General features: G+C 31.2%; 1 long non-coding RNA gene across 1 annotated transcript; it reads left to right on the top strand.

Moving 5' to 3' along the window:
* Window positions 1-19,771: 19,771 nt before the first annotated feature.
* Window positions 19,772-21,007, top strand: LOC132273320 (uncharacterized). The gene is made up of 3 exons (XR_009470078.1): window positions 19,772-19,992; window positions 20,314-20,371; window positions 20,517-21,007. It is a non-coding gene; the product is annotated as an uncharacterized LOC132273320 (long non-coding RNA).
* Window positions 21,008-21,532: the final 525 nt, after the last annotated feature.

Genomic DNA, 21,532 nt, shown 5'->3' with positions numbered 1-21,532 from the left:
TTAAACTTATTGAATAAATTTCATTGTCTGTTCTAATTTATACTTATTATACGAAATCTAGGGCCCACTCTCCCCTTCTCCCTGTCACTTCGTTCGGATTTTGGTTCATAAAATATTTTTTATAATTTATTATCTAAAGTATTTTCAAAATTTATTATCTAAACTTTGTGTGATAATGAAATTAATTGAATATTTATTACTCATAATGAAATTGAATATGTAGGCTTGGGTGAAAGATGTTCGTTTGTCTAATGTTGTTGATTATGTTAGGGAGTTGAGCTTTGCTGTCAATTTACTTAATTCAAGGTCCTAACCAGTTGGGCCTATCAGCCCAACATAATTTACCAACTTGGGCCCAGAAAAAAAAAAAAAAGGCAACTATATTTCAAAACTATGAGCATCTCTAATGAAAAATGTTATTTCTTTATGGTAAAGTTATATTTTAAGAGGAGCTATAGTTCCAAAATGTAATATTTTAGCAATTCTATTTCAATGATGCATTTCATCCAAAATATTATTTTTTAGTATAATATTATTTCAATGCATTATTCTTGCTTTTTCAGGTGACTTTCCATCCCATGTCTGCACAAAAATCCAAAAAAGTCTTGGCATCTCAACATATGGTAACTTGCTATATATGAGAAAACTTTTGAGATTCTCATATTTTAAGAAGTTGTATAACACACCATTGGAGTGTATTAGCAAAAGAAGAGTTTGACAATAGAGGTTGAGGATGCTCTAATAGCTCGAATTCGATAGTGAAAATTCTTAAACTCATCTCTCACTCAGAGCTCTGTCAGAGGTGCATTGACATCCAATGTAAAGCCGATGTAAGTATAACTTTTTTGTCTAATATATTAAAGGGTTAATTATACGGACCACCCCTATGACTTGCCATAATTATTGATATCCCCCCTATAATCTGAGAAATTACATGGATCTCTCCTAAAAATAAAACATTTCTACATATACCTCCCCTCCTAGTAGGAACGTCAAATTAACTAACATACCTGTCTAATTTACTAAAGTGCCCTCAAATTGCTATTGTAAATGACCAAACTACCCATACCTTCATATTGTTGGAGAATTAAATATGATAAATCATAAAAATCACTTGCTCTTGCATATAAAGCAGAAATAAAATTTACAGAAAACTCGAACCATAGCTTGGAGGCGTGTAAACGCTTCTTGAAGACAGTCAAAGCCTCCCACAAGGTGCAAAGGATCGTGGTACTCTATCTCCGGGATTCAACCAAGTCTAGACTCGATCCAACCACAGTGTATTTGCACGATACACTATTAAGTGCAACACTTAATCTTTTTTCAAACTCAAATATGAAAAATATAAGAGAAAAATTCTAATTTTTTGTGATAAGAGAATTTGAGTATAAGTTCGGATTGAATTTCTCCATGTTTCATGCATATTTTTTCTATATTTTTTTCATACTTGAATAAGGGTAGTGTGGTCTTATATAGACCTCAATCGAATCCCCATAAATGTGTTCAAATATCAAATACATGAATGTATTTATCCAAGTTCAAAATACAATTTTCAAGAAAACTTGGACCATAACTTGGAGGCATGTAAACTCTTTTTGAAAATAGCTTCCCACAAGGTGCAAGGGATCATGGCAACTTTATTTCTAGGATTCAACCAAGACTGGACTTGATCTAACCATAATGTATTTGCACAATACACTATTGGGCATAGCACTTAATCTTTTTTAGGAATGTCCAAGTACGAAAAAATAGAAGAAAAAATTTCTATACACAAAGAGTGAAGAAAACTCCAGTATGAGATGGGATTATTGGCGGGGAAAAATGATTATGACAAATTATGAAAATCACTTACACTTATATATATAGCGGAAATTGAAATTTCAGAAAACTCAGATTATAACTTGGAGGCACGTAAATGGTTCTTGAAGATAGTTGAAGCCTCCCACAAGATGCAAGGGATCATGACAACTCTATCTATGGGATTCAACCAAGCCTGTACTTGTTCCAACCACAGTGTGTTTTCACTATTGGGTGCAGTAATTAAATCTCTTTTCAGAATGTCCAAATATGAAAAAATAAAAAGAAAATTTTAAACTCAAGTATGAGATGGGATTGAACTTGATCCATAGCTTCATTATCGTTCTCCATCACAAAGACCCAACTACTAGTAATAATTGGTGCTGAACCAGTGGCATGTGACCTCTTGTGCCCACAAAGTGACGGAATGCCGGCCAATGAAACTTCCAACCGCCGGACAGCTCAATTTCAGCTCAATTTTTTTTTGGTAAATTATGAAAATTTGATGCACCCACATTCAAGCAAAGGCTGTTCTTCATATTTAGAATTTTGTTAATTCTTTAAATTTATATGTAAAGATATGATTATGTGAATATACTCTTTTATTGGTTTTTTTGGGTAAAGAAATGGTATAGTTTGTTCAATTTGTCTAGTTGTATTTAAAGAAAGTGTATAGTTGGTGGTTTTTTCTTTTTCTTTTTTTTAATTATTACCAAATTCTTTACTTTATATATGATTTTGTGAAGTTAATTAACTAAATTCAATTAGTTAATTAAAGAAAGTGTATATTTTTCTGGTCTACTGTCTGGCAATGCAGAATAAGCTTTTAACTTTTAAAAATCTAAAGAAGATGGGGCTGCCTTCAGTGTCTATCTATTGATCATCTTACTGTCAATTGTCCATTTGCTTTCCATTTGCTAAAGCAATTTGGCAATGGTTGTCTGATGTCCTAAGGTGGAATATGCCTCATGACACACAATAACCCAATTTACACTATTTAATAAATTGAACAATTGGAACGTATCTAACCATCTATATTAACCTCATTCAAACCTGACGTCATCATTCATCAGAGTACCTACTTAATAACTTACAATTTAAAACAAACTATACCCATTATACAAGTTCTCACAACCTAAATCGTTAATTACAAGATATACTATTAAATTCTACTACAATATTTACATCTTATACAAAAGACGTACCATTATTCTTTTCCCCATTCACACTCAAAACTCTAGACCTGGCAGTAGTGACCCAACCTTGTACCTAAAAAAACATAAATATGGAAAGAGTGAACTTAAAGCCTAGTGATTGCAACACTACAACATCAACATTATATAAACAAATATTATCTAACAACTTCAATTAAACTACATTAATATATAACTTCCAGCTTTATAGTCATTTATCGTATTATATGATATAGTACTCTTCTTTTAGACCAGAATATGGACTTTACATGTGTATATTACTCTCCTTCTTGGCCAGAGTATGGATTTTATATATATATATTACTCTCCTTTCAGGCCAGAATATGAACTTTATATAATATATTCCTGATTTATAACCATTTTCATATCATATCAACATATCCAATACTTCAAATTATCTATTTATTCGTTGATATTGCCCAAGTGATATGTTCCTTCTCTTTGCCTAAATAACATTATAATCATATTATATTTATTTCTACATAAAATTTAATAATGATCATCACTTCTATAACAATCCCAACCATATACTGATATACACAATTATAATTAAAATTGAAATCACAGCTCTTTTATACGAAATCTCAACTTCACCCTTCCATCTAACGAACCATTAATAAATTCATACTCGAGTTAGTGAAATAAATAAATAAATAGATGCCATTTATACAACACCCATAACCAAGTAATCCACGAAAATTAAACTAATAAACATCCCATATAAAATACCTTCACTAATTTGGTAGGAAAAACCCAACAATACTTTCTCTTTCCCCTTTTTTCTATTTTTCCCTTCTTTAAATCCCTTTCTGGTCTAACTTCTAAAATCTTTCTTTATAGGTTTATGGTGTATTTTCTTGGATTACTAATCGGAATTATATATATATATATATATATATATATATATATATCAATTTATTCTCAACAATTCCAACTAATTTATAATTCCAACTAATTAATACTTGAGTCTACCAAGTTAAATAAACAGAACTCTATATAATTTACACAAAACTCATGAATCAGATTATACATGGAAAGTTTAAATTTAAATATTAAACGTCAAGTATAGAGATCAAAATTTTAAATTTCCTTACCTGCACTTAAATCCAATAAGGATGGTAAAGAAATCCCTTTCTTTTTTCTCCCTTTTCCCTCTTTCTTTCCCACACGGCTTCCCCTTCATTCCTCTGTGTTTTCCCTTTCAAAACTTTCTATATTTCTTTACCCAACCCCAGCCGCTTAAGGAAGTCACAAGGATAAGTTTCAATATAATGTTATTTTATTTCCATGACACATGTCATGTTCTGGTGTGCTTACCAAGTTGGGCTGGAAACTAATTAATAATTTTATTGAGTAACCCTTACTAAAAATAATATAATATCATATAAACAAGATCTCATATATAATATCCACCACACACACACACATATATGAGTACTACAGCCTTCCACTAAGTTTCGTAGAGAAACTTCTACTAACTTCTAACTAGTAATCTGTGATTATCAGTTCATCACAAAGCTTTCCCTCTAACAGCTTGCATCATCATTTAATAATAGTAATATTAAATATTAAAGCTTTAAAAAAATTCTAAATTCACCACCTAATCCTTCAGCATAAAATTCACACACAGGCATGGATACTTCATTAGTTCATTTTACTATCACCAAACACAATAGCTCATGGTATCAAACCCACCACCCGAACAAACCTTCATTACATACCCTCCCCATGGGTTCACATCCACACATACATGCCATTATTATTATATTATTATCATTTTTAAAACTAAATTAAATAGACATTTTTAAAACTTAATTCACATTAATAAGAGTATAATAGAAATTAGTGAAATAATTAAGAATTCAGGATAGGACACCTCAAGTTAGTTCGTTGATTCAATTGGCTGATTGGTTTGTCACCAAAGTGATTAAGCATAAGGCCCAAAAACGTATTTGTGCAACTTCTATTTGGTATGTGTGGAATGAGAGGAATTCGCGAATGCATCAGGAGGTTCAAAGAACTACTATGGAAATTGCTAGAGCTATTTGTGGAGAGGTCCTAATGCTGTATGGGATGGAGATGGGAGAGTTGTGCCCTCAGTCTCTATCTAATTGATACTTTTACCTGTTAGATTAAATGTGTTTATTCTCTAATTGTCAGTAGACAACTTGCTTCCAAGGGATGCCTATTTGTAATTTTTGTTATATCTATAGAAATTTTTCAGTTTACCCAAGAAAAAAAAAAAGAAAGTGTATATTTTGTTAAATTTGTCTGTTTGTGCTTAAAGAAAGTGTATTTTGTTCAATTTGTATTGTTGTTATATATACTTATCTAATGAGGAATCTAGAGAGAAAGAAGAAGAGTGGGTGGTGGGGAGCAGTAACAATGTTATAGTCGGCTAGGATAGAGAGAAAGAAGGGTGGGTGGTGGCGGGGAGCAGTAACAATGTTCTAGTCAGCTAAGATAGAGTGAAAGATTCTTTAAAGATTTTAATAGTAAAAGTCGCCAAGTCAATACCGAAATTGAAACTGATCTGCTACCATTGGCATGAATATTTGGTACACTGCGTAGATTTATATAAGCATACCAGGTGTAAATGTTGTAAAAGTTGTTGATAGCTGCCTATTGTGGCTAATCCACCAGTAGTATGTTCTTTTAGTTTCCTCCCATATTTAAGGCTTGTGCTTTATCAATTTATAAGATGTTTTTATGATAATAAGTTGCTAATGTTCATGTACAGGGAATGCTATATGAAAACGTTAAAAAAGTTGTGACTATAAATTAATGTCATACAAAAAATGCACATTTGATCAAGTTGATAATACTTATATTTTATTAATAATTGTCAATAAATCCAACTTATATTTTTTTAGTATAATATAAAATATATTTTCTTTTATAATATTTCAATATTGGAAAGAAGAAATCAATATTGTTTCAAGTCCATGCCCATGCCCATCATTGAATCTAAAACAATATTTTGGTCATCTAATGTCATCTTCAAGTTAATTTAGTGTTAGGCATTACCCATTGGCCTAGTTTGTGGAACGTTCAATTCTCCGAACGGGTGTGATTGGGTGTCCTCGTGTTTGAGTCCCCCTTCCCTTAGTTTGTTAGGAATTTTATTTTTTATTTTTTTTATTTTTTTTTTTCATATTAGAAAATTTTAACAATTATAAAATTAATTTATCAATAAGAAAAAAATACCGCAGCACATAAGTTGGATTTATTGATACTTATAAATAAAATTGAAGCTGCAAAAATGTTAAGAAGCAATATAGCTCCATTGTCCCTATGTATTAAAAAACACAAAACCAACAGTTAAGAAACAATCAAATGAATCAATATAATCATGGAACTTTGAATATACAGTAAATTAACCTTATTATGATAAATTAGAATATATAAGAGTACAAACAGATGGATGTCATTTTTCAGTTATATATCTATATTGTTATGTTATATATATACATATATGCTCACGTATACACATACACATATGAACCCATTCAAATATTGGCTGAAAATAAAATTACTAATTTGACTTAATTGGATGATGTAATTTGTTGACACTTGACAACTCAACTTCAACCTTCCTATGCAACCCTCAATAATTAGGAATGAATTTATGCACCATAAATACTCTCTCTGAATTTTTATGGTGACTTATAATCTATTCTCTTTATTTATTTATTTTTTTCCAAAATTTGGATAAGAAGGCTTGGAACATTAAAAATCTGTATAGTGCTTCTATAATCTACATTACCCATAAGTGACCATACAGGATGCATATGTTGTTAAGATAAATGGAATTGAAAATAGAAATTGAAATGAAAAACTTCTTTTAATTATTAAACCAAGAGAAAAGATTTAAGGAATTGCATAATTTGATATTGACGGATAACAAATTTAAATTTATTGAAGAAGTTTCACAATAATAACAGTACTTTGATCATTTAGCTAATTATATTATTGTGAAAATACAAAGATCATGATCACGGGCAATATAGTAGCAGCTAACTATGCGGTAAGAAGAAACTTTAGCAAATTATATATATATATATATATATATATATATATATATATATATATTTATGTATGTATATATATTTATGTTCATAAAATATAATAAGTACCTTCTTACATATTGTGATTTTCTTTAAACAAGAAGTAGTTTATAAAAACCTCAAACATGGGGAAAAAAAAAAAGTTTAAAGATAAATATTAGAGAACATCATTATTATAGAAGCTATCTAAGCGTTTGAGAGAATATTAAAATAAAATGTCCAATGAACTCAATAGAGATTAAATTGACAGTTAAATACTAGAAATGTAGAATAGTATAAAAAATTTAATATTTTGTGACGGTCCTGATTTTTCAAGCCAGTGTGTCATGTGATGAACCGAAGATTGACCCGATAATGGATCCAAATGCGGAAGCGGAAACATAAAACAAGACCTTAGAGATGAATGCATCTCTAAGAAGCCAGAGTGACCTTCCATGAGGCCACAGATCTCAACGAGAAGAATGCGGAAATGAATAATCAGAAAAAGACCGAACAGGGCCTCAAGGGCAAAATAGTCTTTTCACATGGGAGCAACGTCCTTGGGGATGTACATCATTTCTAAGACACATCCGTGACTTCCATGAAGTCACAGGACTCAAAAGAAAGTAGCGGAAACAAATTGAAAGAAAATCGGACAAATTTAGCCCCAAGGGCAAAATGGTTATTTTTGAAAATATAAAATCGGGTACTACCGAACACATCACTAGAAAGACAATAAAAAATTAATCAAGTTAGACCCAAAAATCACTTGATTCGGAGTCCGGATGAAGAAGATATAGAACTCCAAAGTTTCATTAAAATCAAACTTTTGGGTTTGAAATCAGTGTGGTAAGAGTATTTTATAATGGGTAAAATGGTCTTTTTAGACACAAATAGATGCAACTGAGCATATCATTAGATAGACTAGGAAAAATTAATGAATCTAGACTCAAGAATCACTTGACTCGGAGTCCAGATGAAGAAGATATGAAATGTCAAAGTTTAAAAAAAAATCAACTTTTAGGTTTAAAATCAGTGCGGCAAGGGTACTTAACAAGGAGTAAAATGGTCTTTTCAGAAAGAATTAAATGCAACCGTGCATACCGTTGGATAGAAAAGCAAAAGTTAATAAACTTAGACTCAAAAATCACTTGATTTGGAGTCAGAGATATGAAGCCTCAAAGTTTCATAAAAAATAACTTTCCGGGTAAGAAAATCTGGGCAGGAATAGTGTTTTTACAGCAAGCAACATTTGATTTTTTTCCCAGAACTGAGGCTAAAAACGGACCCTTAAACGAATTTTTCTGGAAAAACACGAAAAAGAAACCTCCCTTAAAATCACGTTTTCTACCTGGCTAAGTGAAAGGAAACAAAAAAAAACAAGCTATAAATTCCTAAAATGCCCCTAAAACAGCGTAGGTTAAGAGGGACCCAAAAAGCTGCTATACGAATTTTTTCAGCTTCTGTCCACAACTGAGAGCAAAAACGAGCTATCAAACGAATTTTTCTGGAAAAACACGAAAAAGAAACCCCTCCCGAAATCGAGTTTTCTACCCCGTAGAGTGAGAGAAAATGAAAACACACTGTGAAATGTCCAAAATGCCCCTAAATCAGTAAAGGGTCAAAAACTCAGAAAATGCAACTTTGCACCAAGCATGCATTTGGCCCTAAATGCATTTCTAGGTTAAAACGAATGTGCACGCAAGTGAAATTAGTCTTTTCAAGCACGCGGGAATGATCCACAGCTCCCGAGAAGGCCCGACTCAAAATTCGACCCCCCAACAGCCAAAAATGAGAAAAATGAACTTAGAATCGAAATTTTGAAATCCGAAAATATGAAATGGTACCAAATTACCATTTGGCCCTTGGTCATACTTCATACATGATTAAATGGAACCTATAAAATTGTCTTAGCTCATTTCCCACTACCCATGCAAATAAAGTAAGGCTAAAGCGTATAATTTTTCCATTTTTCTTTTATATCACATAAATGTAAAAGTACCTAGAATGCAAATAAAAATCACTTGGCCCATGGCCTCATTACATATATGTCAAATATATATCAAAAGGTACACTTATGTGTCCATTACATATTTAAAACAAACAAATCATGTTTTGACATATAAAGCTACAAGTGGCATTTCAAGCCAACTTTTACAAGAATTGAAACCTTCAAGTCTACAAATCATCCAAGTAATATGAGAATCTCGAACCTTGATTCCTGTACCTAAAAAATGTCCCCCCACTACGTGGGTAAGTAACATAAAGCTACTCGTAGGAGATGAGCATACAAAGACCTAACGTTTTACAAAACTATTAAGTTGCTATAATTTAACTCAAATGGTCATGCTACCTAGCATCTATGTTAAAGGTAAGACTCAGGGAGTATCCTAAGCTACCTTAGAACATTTCTAACATGAACCACATCATTCATGCAATTTAAACAACATAGGAGCATGCGGTACAACGCAACAAAATTTACAACTATACCTACACAAGTATACAATCAATATTGAAATGCACTTAAGACAAGTATACAAGACACAAGTATACTAGGTTATTTAGAAAGTAAATCATCAATATGCAAGTGTACATACCAAGTGCGCTAAGCAATATTGAAATAGAATACAACATATATATATATATATATATATATATATATATATATATATATATATATTCAAGTATACATTTCTAAGTATACTAGGCAATGTTGACATACATGGCATACAAGTATACAAATCCAAGTATACAACGAATTTTTGATATACAAGGCGTACAAGCATACAAATACAAGTATACTAAGCAAGAAATGAAGTACCATGCGTCCAAACACCAGTTAAAAGTAATCCACAATTACAACTAGGAATTGAATGTGAAATCAACTAATGGCGGAAAGATAAAGGACATATGGTCTCAATGACCAAATAAGTGATCTCGGGTTACTAGCCCGCAGTTGTAGAGAGAACTCTCATCCCCCGTACTAGAGACATACCCTAGCTTTAACATATTACAATGTCCATACAAGCTTTCCAAAAATCATCAAGTTATGCAACAAGTATATCACATATACACAATGCACATTGTCAATTACCATGCACAACCAAGTCATGGAATACACACAAGATATGCTCTAGGCCTTCAAGTTATAATGGTATACTAAATGTCATATAAGTATAATGTGTATACGACAAGTTAAATCATAACTTCTACTCATGAAATACCATCTTGTAATCATACACCAAGTTGCAAATCATAGATTAAGCAAGAATATAGCATCAATACTTAATTACCTCAATGAAAGCATACAAATGGAACTTAATTAAATTAAATAATTAAATTCTCAAGATTTCAAAGCAACTCCAAAAATTCTAAATATAATATATGTCAAAGGTCATAGCAAGGCCTAATTTAATTTCAAGTTACAAGTTAATTCTACCTTAGTTACAACAAGATGAATTAAGATCAATGCCGAGAAAATAATTAAATAAATTTCTCAAAACTCATTCAAATATTCTCTATTTAATATATGTTAAAGAATATGTCAAGATATTATTTAAAATCAAGTTACAAGTTAATTCTACACTAGGTACAATTAGGTAAATTAAATTTCATACAAGAAAATAATTAAATAAAGTTTTCCAAACTCATTCAAATATTCTCTATTTAATATATGTTAAAGAACATGTCAACATATTATTTAAAATCAAGTTACAAGTTAATTTTACACTAGGTACAACTAGGTGAATTAAATTTCATACAAGAAAATAATTAAATAAAGTTTTCCAAACTCACTCAAATATTCTCAATTTAATTTATGTTAAAGAACTTACCATACTCATTACATATATCAAGTCAAATGTCAATGTAAATGAATGTAACACTTGAATAGAAATTAATTAAACTAACTAATTAATTTCTCTAGAATTTAAATCAATTTCAAATAACTCCTAATAATTATATGTCAATGGTACTATCATGGTAATCACATATATCAACTCAAAAACTTAATTAAGTAAGTGGAGCAATTAAATAGAAATTAATTAATTTTAAATAATTAAATCTCTAGATTCTAAAACAACTCCAAATGACTTTATACTAATACAAGTTGTAGACCAAGTCATGACCTTCAAAAATATCATGTCCTACCTTAATTTCATGCAAAGTACTACAACCTATTAATTTAAAAATTAAGTATAAGATATGTAAACAATTTATTGTAAGTTATAAAAACAATTAAAACACTTAGATTAAAAAACCCAAATCACCCCATACCTTACAAGAGAGGATTGTACCTCTTGAATCCAAAGTAAATAAAGGAATTTTACAATTTCCTTCAAGGATTGTATAAAGGAAGGTGAGGCAAGTGTTTTGTGTTCTAAGCTTTTAGGTATAAGGTGAGTGGAAGGAGATCAAACCCAAGGTTTTAAGCCTATGTTAATGGTTTCCTTCAATGGTGGCTAGGGTTCTAAGTGAGAAAGAAGAAGTTTATTGTGTAAAATAAAATAATTAAAACACTTTAGTGTATTCCTCCACTCACTTGGTCAATGGAAGTCAAACACACCTAGTCTTGCACCATCCCCTCACACACACAAAAGCTAAACTTTAATTAGAAACCTACACTTGTCATTAATCCAATGGTTCATTCTAGACTTAATCTAAAGCCTACACTTATCAACAATCCAAGCCAACAAGTGCACCAATGCTAGGCCAACAAGTGGGTGAATCTCCACCCTCCACATGTCATCATCCAAGGCTTCTAAGTGTTAACCAATGAGATGCTTACAAGTGGACCAATGGGAATGCGACACTTGTCACACTTTTTGGTAATTACAAAAAGGTCCTTTTTGAAAATATCTTCCAAAATAAATTACAAAAGGTCTCTAAGAAATAAAATAATTACTTTCTATAATTACGAAAAAACCCCAAAAACAAATAATGTTTTCAAAGAAACTATGCATCCATACCCTTTTACGTAAAAGTAAACAACTAGCATACTTTTTTAGAAAAGTAAAAATACAAATATCATAGAAATAACATATCATGGATGCATGCAAAATTAGAACCTAATCCGAGCAAAAAGTGAGGTTACACGAAAAAAATCATTCTCGAGAAAAAGACGAAAAGTGAATAGTGTCAAAAAAATGAAAAATGTGGAAATGACTCGGTCCTTAAAGGAAATTGTCAATCCAAAGGAAAGAGTCTCAGAAACCATTTCTGAGAACTCAAGACGACATTAAGTGATGAGTAACCGAACTCAGAAAAGAAGATTCAACGAAAATACTTTATCCGTAAAATTTCAAGAAAATGAAAGGAAGGAAAATAATCGGGTCATTACAAATTTATATATAAATATAATATAAAGAAATTTAAAAAGTACTTTAATAAGTAATTTTATATAGAAGGCAAATACTTAGTATTAAATCACCCAAATTGCAGTCCTTAGTTCTTTCCCAACAAAAGAATTGATATTAAGTGTGCTTCAAATATGAGTGTCGACCACATTGACTGAAGTTAACTAGGAATATAAAATTTGCTGACACCAATAAGCAAAATTTCGAATATGTCTATTTTGTCCTTATAATTGACTGTAAAGACAATATTACCCTAATTATTATCCTTTTTGTGTTGAAATTTATAATTATTTTTAAGATGTGAAAATAGCATATAAAAAAAATAAATAAATAACTGCAATTGTGACATTTAAGAATTCAAGGCATGATGAGTACTAAGTGACTACAATGGTATAAAGCTTTACCAAAGAGATTTGTTTTATTTTCTTTGTGATAAAATTTCTTTTTATATTATTAATGATAAAAATAAAAATTGACAAACATTAAAATGCAAGTCTTAAAAAGAAAGCAATTAATTTGTATAAGCACTCTAAGAAATTAGTTTATCACATATACACTATAATATATATATATATATATATATAGTAAATTTCGAATCTTCTACTTTGATGGGTTGCTGGGATATCCAAATGACTATAACTACTAGTCCTATCTCCATCAATGAAAATTACGTTTGATTGGTTCAAAAAATCTCCTATCCAATCTTTTTCTAAGAGACCTTGAGAGAATATTAACTCCCCTCATCATCCATCAAAGGTCACACGTGTTGTCATGCCATCCAGCTTCAAAGTTCAAACACACCCTCACCTTTTTCCCTCCATATGTGAACTTATGGACAACTTTTACATAGATCAAACGGCCCATGATTATTTGAATAAATAATAGTGATCATCTTTTATTTTTGAATTAAAAAAAAATATTTAAATTTAATTTTGGTACATTATAGACAACTTGTGCTTGAATTTAACTATAAATAAATTTATAATTTGAAAAGCTTATAAATGTATCAAATGTTACACTTAATAAGTGTGTTTTGTGAGTATTAAGTGTGATATTTAGATTTACACCAACCAACACTTCTTAGATTTACACCAACCAACACACTCTCCAACTTAATAAATGCTTTGATTCAGAGAAAAGGTACATACAACACACTCACCAACTTAATAAATGCTTTGATTCAGATAAAAGGTACATACAACACATTCTCCAACTTAATAAATGCTTTGACTCAAGTAAAAGGTACATATATATATATATATGACTGTGTCATTCAGAGTCGCAATTAAGATTGATTAGTTTTAAATACATTAATTACTTGAATTTTTATTTTTATGGGACTCTACAAACATTTCTTTTTTAAACAAAAATACCTTTTTAATAACTCATGTTAATCAATCAATATGGGGATGTGTGTGTGTGTATATATAATAACTAATATTATGTGAATGGATGCTAAAAAAAAAAAAAAAAAAATCCAAAGAAAGAAAAAAAGAAAAGAGAGTGAGAAAAGAATGAATCCATGTACAAGATAGATTACGAGATTTTTTTTTTTTTTTTAAATACAAAATTAGTTTTATATACGAATATATTTCTTTTTATAAGTATTTGGATGAATTATTTCCTTTTCTTTATTCTTTTTGGATTTTTTTCTCGCTCTATTTTTTTTTTTTTTTTCCTCCTTCCTTCTATTTTTTGTCAGAATCCATCTATCTCTTGTGAATGAATTATCCTATCTATATTTTTTTCATTTTTGAGAATCTATTCACATAACACTAGTTACATATATACACGCACATCCTCAATTAAAAGAGGAGATAAGAAGAAAGATTAAATAATTTAAAGGGTATTTTTGTCTAAATAAATAATATTTGTAGAGTCCAGAAAAATAGAAACTCAAGTACTTAATGCATTTAAAACTAACCAATCTTAACTGTGACTATGAATGGACAGTCACTTGCGTGACTGTAATTAGCATTACTCTATTAATATTATAATTAATTGGTTACCTTAATTGTCAAATTAACTTTATTTTATTTATTTATTTTTATATATGAATGACATATAACCTTCAAATAGTCTCTTTCAAATAAGGTTGATACTATTGTACCTTTAAAATATAAGTATTTTTTTATTTGCAAATATTTATCAAGTTTTGGATGTTATTGGATGAATTTGAATATTTAGAATAAGTATTCAATTTGAAAACATAAAAGGAAATTATTAAAATTGTTTGATAACAATAGTATTGGCCGGATACAAAAAGACTCAAACAATTCATTTTATAATTTAATATTTAGGGTCTTGGAGCAATTAGAAACCCCATATTCATGGTTATGCAATGGGTGGGGACATAATTGCACTTATTAGACCCTTCTTGGATTGATTCTCCCAAAACAGTGTTCTGTTTTAAGAGTTTTAAAAACTCAAAAAACTCATTTTTGTGCTGCTTGGACCAATTTTTGAAAAACAGTTTTTGAAAATCAGAGTTAGGAGAGTATGAGTTTTGTGAGAACAACTTAAAGTTGTTTTGTGAGTTTTCATAAGAATGAGTTTAGAATTTAGAAAACACGGAGAACAGCAGTCACTTAAAAAAAAGACGCTAGACAAGGCGTCATTTAAAACCCTTTCTTTCTTGAGTTTTGTTAGTATATTTGAAAGAGAATTAGTAAAAGAAAAAGAGAGTGAATTTGAAATTAAAGAGACCCCATTGTTGGCTTTGCTTGACAAATTTCTTACAACTTGGAAGATCAAGCCCACTATGGTAAACCTGAAGCTTGATTAGCGAGGTTGTTGGTGCTCCTTTTATGAAGATCAAAGGCAACATTGATTTACACTCAAATCATGATTGAGAGACTAGATGATATCATTAGTTGCTGGAACATTTTTTGAGAAATTCTGTAGCTTCTGTGCAAAAGATCAAAAAGAAGGAACAACATACATAATCAAATGTGGGCATCATTCAGAAGTAATGCTAGATGAAGTTAATTTTATAATTCTCCAATGTTTTGCTTTGATTAGCTATTTGTGTAATTCTCTAATATTTTGGTTTTGTTATGTATCACTAAAATTAATGTTTGTACAACTAAAAATGCATATAACACTTGAAGTAATTCATGTAACTCTTTTATTCTATTTAAATTTAGTCAAATTTTAATTAAACTTGATATATTGTATTTGTGCAACTTTTATTAAGTTAAGAATATTAGCTAAAATGAATTCACCTCCAACACTTATTTAAATATATATATATATTTACATTAATAGTTAATATCATAAATTAAAGAAATAAAAGAGTGAGGTACAATAATATTTTTATTTATTTTCTTAGTTCAGAAAACTATTTTTAAAAATTCATACAACCAAGTAGTTTTATCAGTTTTTGTTTTCCGAAAACTGTTTTGTAAATTCTCTTAACCAAGTATATATGAAATCTGAAAAAATTGAAAACTGTTCTCTGTTCTGATTCTCTGAAAACTATTCTTAAGAACTGCTTTGATAAATGCAATCCAAGCAAAACCTTAGTTGCCGCAAAAGCTTCTAAAATATACACTTTTTTTATTAGGGTTCGTGGGTTACCTAAACCCCTCATTTAAAATATAATTAATTTACACACACACACGAGTGGATTCTTAAAAATCTTAATTTTTGTCAAAAACGCTGTTTAATTTTTCTTGGCGCTGTGAAATATTTAAGTAAATGACATTTTCATGCTTAGTCCCACTACAAGAAAAGATGGGTCTAGCAGCAAAAAAATTAGCAACAAATAGGTTTCTAACAGCATTTTTAGTAAATGCTGCACCTGATTGCTGTAATAGCAAGGACCCATTTTTTTTATTTTTAATTTTTAATTTCATCATTCACGTTATTGTTGTAGGCACATTTTTCATTTTTTATTTTCAAATTTCCCGTCGCTCCTCACTTTCTCTCTCTACCCCCGATCCTCTGTCTCTCTAGCTCGACTCAGACTCTCTTTCTAGCTCCTTGCTCTGTCTCTCTACCGCCACTTCTTTCTCTCTCTCTAGCTCGACTCAGACTGGTCTCTCCTCGCTCTTCAATGGAGAGCTTGATCTACCAAAATTGTACTGCGAACACAGTCCCGGTTATGCTATTTGAGCATATGTTCTATTGTGTTATTTGATTTGGGAGCCAAATCGACATCTGATTCGCCAAAACAGGCCAACAATCATCGCCGTTATCTCCATTTTTGTCCACTCGCAGGTAAATTTCACAGCTTCTCACTTCTTCACTCATCACTATTTCTCCTAAATCAGACTGCGAATCCTAGGTTTTTCATTCTTCATCATAATTTGTTTTTATTGGATTTCATGCTCTAATTAGGCATTGATATTTGTATATACAGTAGTGCATTAGTGTTTATAATTATATTGTTTTTTAGTTTAAGTGGTGTTTGGCTAGACGAAAACGAGTTCTATTATGCAAATATGTGGATGGACTGAAGAAAATGTATTAGAGCATTACGAATGTTTATTGAATTTTTAATAAAATTTTCATGAAATGCTTTTATGAGCTTACAATTTCTACAGTATTGTATTTAGTGTGTGTGTCTGTGCGTCTGTATGTGTGTTTGTGTGTGTGTCTATGCACAAGGAGAATGGAGAACAGAACATTTATGAAATCAACAAGATGATTCATTGTCTTTCATTAGAAATGGAGTTTGGCTTCAAAATTACTGAGATATGTCTGAACTAGTGCTAATATTTTCATTAGAGTAAAGCCTATTTAAGCACAAAACAAAGGATTATTGCCCTTAATTGTATGTGTGAGCATCGTCTGTGGTGTACATTAGGAACATAATTTTAATGAACAGCTATGAGAGTGTATGAAGACAAATGCTACCAGGGGATTGCCAGATGGTGTGGTTCCCTATGTGGGTCATTTTCATTCCACAGATGAATCTCAAGATCTTGAATTTCTACTTTTTTTGAAGACAGCAAAAATTGAGATTACAAAAGAGGAATCTGAAATTGGACTCGTACAATATTTGATAAAGCATGCAAAATCGCTAGAGAATTCCTGTATGAGGCTTTAAAACAGTCTTGTTCATTGGTTCATTTATGACTTGTATTACCTAAGCTTGAAAAGATGACCACCTGCATTGAAGGGCAAAATGTTTGTTATGTCTATGTGAGATTCTTTCTTTTTAAGAAAATTTTATCCTTATTTAGATGCTGGTCTGTTTTAGTTAATTTCGGTGGTTCAATTCCAATGTAGTCATCTATGCAGAGTATTTGGAGCTTCCATGGAACACTGGTCATTCCATTGTTCTCAGTAGCACATCTGGTATGTACTTTTTGTAGTACATCTGGTATGTACTTTTTGTAGTTCCAAAATGGGTCAATTTCTACTTTTCTAGCACTTAAAAAGAAAAAGGAAATACCCTTATTATGATTTGATATAATAACTTTATTTCTAATATCTAGCATTTGTTTACTTAAGACTTTATATCATGAATTTGTGACTTCTAATCCATTTACACCATTACTTTGATGGCTGAAAGCATTGTTGGTTTCTAGAGGGGTTCTGACTGTGATGTTATGCCATTGCCTTGAGCAATTAAGCTTCATTGTTGGTTGCGGAGTTTTTTCTTAGCTTAAAATTTATAAATCCTGTTATTTGCACAAGTACTATGTTGGAATATATATATTTTCACAATTCATGAGTTAAAATCTTAGATACTCAAAAGGGTATGCTGTCTAATGACTTATTGCTTCTTAATTTCCTTATATTTTGTGATACATTGTATGTCCAATTCTACAAAAGGTTAAAATATATATTTGTTCTCCAATGAATTAGTGGGTCGCAGTGTAAAGAATGTTTGTTTTGATTAATTTCTTGAATTTATTCACGCTAGTTGCTATCTGTTGTATGAATAATAAGAATTTTTACATCTTTATAATATTAGACTTGATATTATTTATCTGTTGTTGACTTAAAACTTGTTACAGCCATTCTTAACTGACATTTTTATATACAGCCGTGCTTTCTTTGACAAGCGGATCTCACAGGAGGTCAGTGGTGATTCTCTTGGTGAGGTATACAGCCGTGCTTTATTATGAGTAATCTAGTCATGCTGAAACCTATGCTTTTGTTTGACTGGAGTTCATGGGTTATGTTTTTAAACTTATGGGTGGCTGTGACAAATAAGGATTCCCCATGAAGCAGGGAGTCCTTACTCCTGGTCGTGTTCGTCTTTTACTTCATAGAGGTTGGTTAATTGGGGGCACTTTAATTTGTGATAGTGAACCTAACAAATTCATTGAGGTGGCATTTGGTAACAACCACACTACTTTTTGGCATGCTTTTGCATTGTGTAGGATCTTTCTTCATAGTTACAATGATGGTCTTAATTGTTATTCTTTATCATCATTTAGGTTGGTAATCCTTTTTGTGGCATGACTCTGTCCCTCTCCTCATCTCTAATGAAATGAATCCTTAAATGCAAGGATTGGAAGTTTTTTCTTAGTGTATTCCGTAAACTATCAATCTTCAGATACCTTCTTTTTTTTTTTGGCTCAAGTTTCTTTTGGTTGAGCTTGTGTCAGAATTCAAATGTCCCTAAATGAAGTTCTTAAAGTGTTCCAATAACCTTTCATCTATATGCACGAGGTATAGTGATAGCGTCTCCTCTTTCAGTGGCGTTGCAAGTTTGTAAAATTTTCCTATTATTATTAAGAACATTGCCTTTTAACTGTTAATGCTTTTCGGCTTTTCATTTGAGTTATATTTGGGACATTGTTAAGAAAACCTAACCGAATAGCAATCAAACAGTGTGCCAGTGATATGTGTAATATACTAATGTGATAGAAGCTGAGACATCTAAATAGAAACACACAGATTCTTAAAGATAATGTGCATATTGTTTCTCATACTTTTGTGTTGGTTCATGTTGGGGAAGATCTACGATATGTTTGGTGATGCATATAATCCTATAAAGTGCTTTGATCCCTTGCAGATTTACGAGTAGATGGGACCATGTTTATTTTCTTTTCTGGTCCTTTAATTGTCATTGCACATTGGTTTTGCAGCAAAAGAAGTTACTAGTAATATGATAATTTCTTCTCTTCTATGATTTTTGTGCATTCATTTGATAGAAGTTAGAACTTTATTATAGTGGATCTTTGTTTCCTTGCAGGCGCCAAAAGAATAGATTGTCCTGGAAGTTAGTGGGCTGCTTAAAAAAATGGGCTTCAATTTGAGCTCCCGACTCGATAATTTGAGCAAGATAGTTGACTGGTTTTTTACTTTTGCAATGTGCTTGTTTGGTAAAAACTTGAAGATTGGATTGGTTTTGTCAGGGGGCCAAGCTCTTGGAGGACACAATGTAATCTCTGGGATCTTCGGTGAGGATCTTAATACGCTGTATCAGTTATCCTCTTGGATCTAATTTAATTTGGATTGTTAGTGATTTTAATATCTTTTTGGTGTCTGGTAGATTACTTGTAGGATTGTTGCAAAGGAAGCACAATATATGGATTCAGGGGTAGTGGACCTGCTGGGATCATGAAATGCAAATATGTGGAGCTGAACTCGCAGTTTATTTACCCATATAGAAATCAGGTTAGGACCTTTTTTTTTTTTTTTAAAGCATAATTTGTAGTTTTTTTTTTTAATAAATTAACTCTAGTTGGCTTGAATATTTTCTCTCTTGTCTGAGTTATTAGTATATCCATGATCTCTGTTTGTGTATATTATCTTTTGACATGCTGGACAGACTTCAGTCATGAGAAGTTTTGGTTCAAATTCAATATCCCAATACATTTTGTTTGAAAATAAAGGGACAATAGTACAAAAAGTGAGCAATGGATTTGCAGGGACATAAACCCAGCTCAAATAAATTAGAGGAGTCATATCTGATCTATTTTTATTTCTTTCTACCAGGGTGGCTTTGATATATATGATCCGTAGTGGAACAGACAAAATTGAAACCCCAGAACAGGTGATATTTCTTTTGGCTTCGCAAGATATTCCGCGTAGTGCTTCTTTTAAATTAGGACAAAAGTAAATATATTTTACTCTTATGATTCTTGTAAATTAACCTTTCAAAGTTGAGTTTGACCAAGTTCACATACACCCGATTTCAGTTTAAGCAAGCTGAAGAAACGGCATTAAAACTTGATTTGGATGGGCATGTTGTAATTGGTGGGGACGACTCGAATAAAAATGCTGGCCTCCTTGCCGAAAAAGTTAGGTCAATTCTTTATTTTCTATATCAAAACTCTGGTTGTTTTTTGTTTTAAATTTTACTTTTGTTTTCTATGAATTTTTTAAAATTGGATTATTGATTTGTACTTTTTGTAGTTGTAATGCACTCCTACTGGTCTGATATTACTTGTTGCATTGTATTCAGGATTAAAAATTTGAAAACTCAAGTGATTGGATGCCCTAAGACCATTGATGGGGATTTGAAATGCAAAGTCTATCGGAAGTACTAACCCCACCAGACAATCGAGTCATCTGCGAGTCTCTTCTTTTTTGACGATTTGAGCGAACTAAGGCCAAACAAGCCAAGTGCCAACATTGACCAAATTCAACATGAGAATTGATAAGTTGATTCACATCTCGATATATTATAGAAAGGGTGATCTTCCTGCATATGATAAACAAAAATAGTGGGTTACTTTGTATAACTTGGATGAAACCTGGGATAAGAAGAGAAACAATAATAATATATATATATATATATAAAAGTTAACAACCGACATTAAAATTATAAAAAATTACAATATCGGCGTTTCCCCCAAAACCAGAAAGGTTCAAGTCCTAAAGGACTTAACTAAAGCCCAACAAAGAGAAAGAAAGGCATGCATGCTATGGACCCATTACAAATCCAACCCAAAAATGAAAACCATAGCCACCATTAACCTTGTCACATGTGACAATATGTGACAAGGTCACAATACTTTAGTAGTGACCAGACATTTGCCGCCGTCCTCCGTCCAGTCCTCCCATCCGGGAGCAAATCCACAATCCCCATTGGCATACCTTGTCACTTGGAATTGTGTTCTGAATGCCGCGGAAGTTTGTAAAAGTTTTCTTTCAATAAGGCTTTTTTTATCCAGCAGTGTGGACAGGCGCCATCCTGTAGATGTGGATGCAT

The sequence above is a fragment of the Cornus florida genome, unplaced genomic scaffold, assembly GCF_030987335.1.
Source record: "Cornus florida cultivar Cherokee Brave unplaced genomic scaffold, ASM3098733v1 CherokeeBrave_3.0.0_Hap2_Chr09, whole genome shotgun sequence".
Lineage (NCBI taxonomy): Eukaryota > Viridiplantae > Streptophyta > Magnoliopsida > Cornales > Cornaceae > Cornus > Cornus florida.
This window is presented reverse-complemented; position numbering and strand designations above follow the sequence as displayed.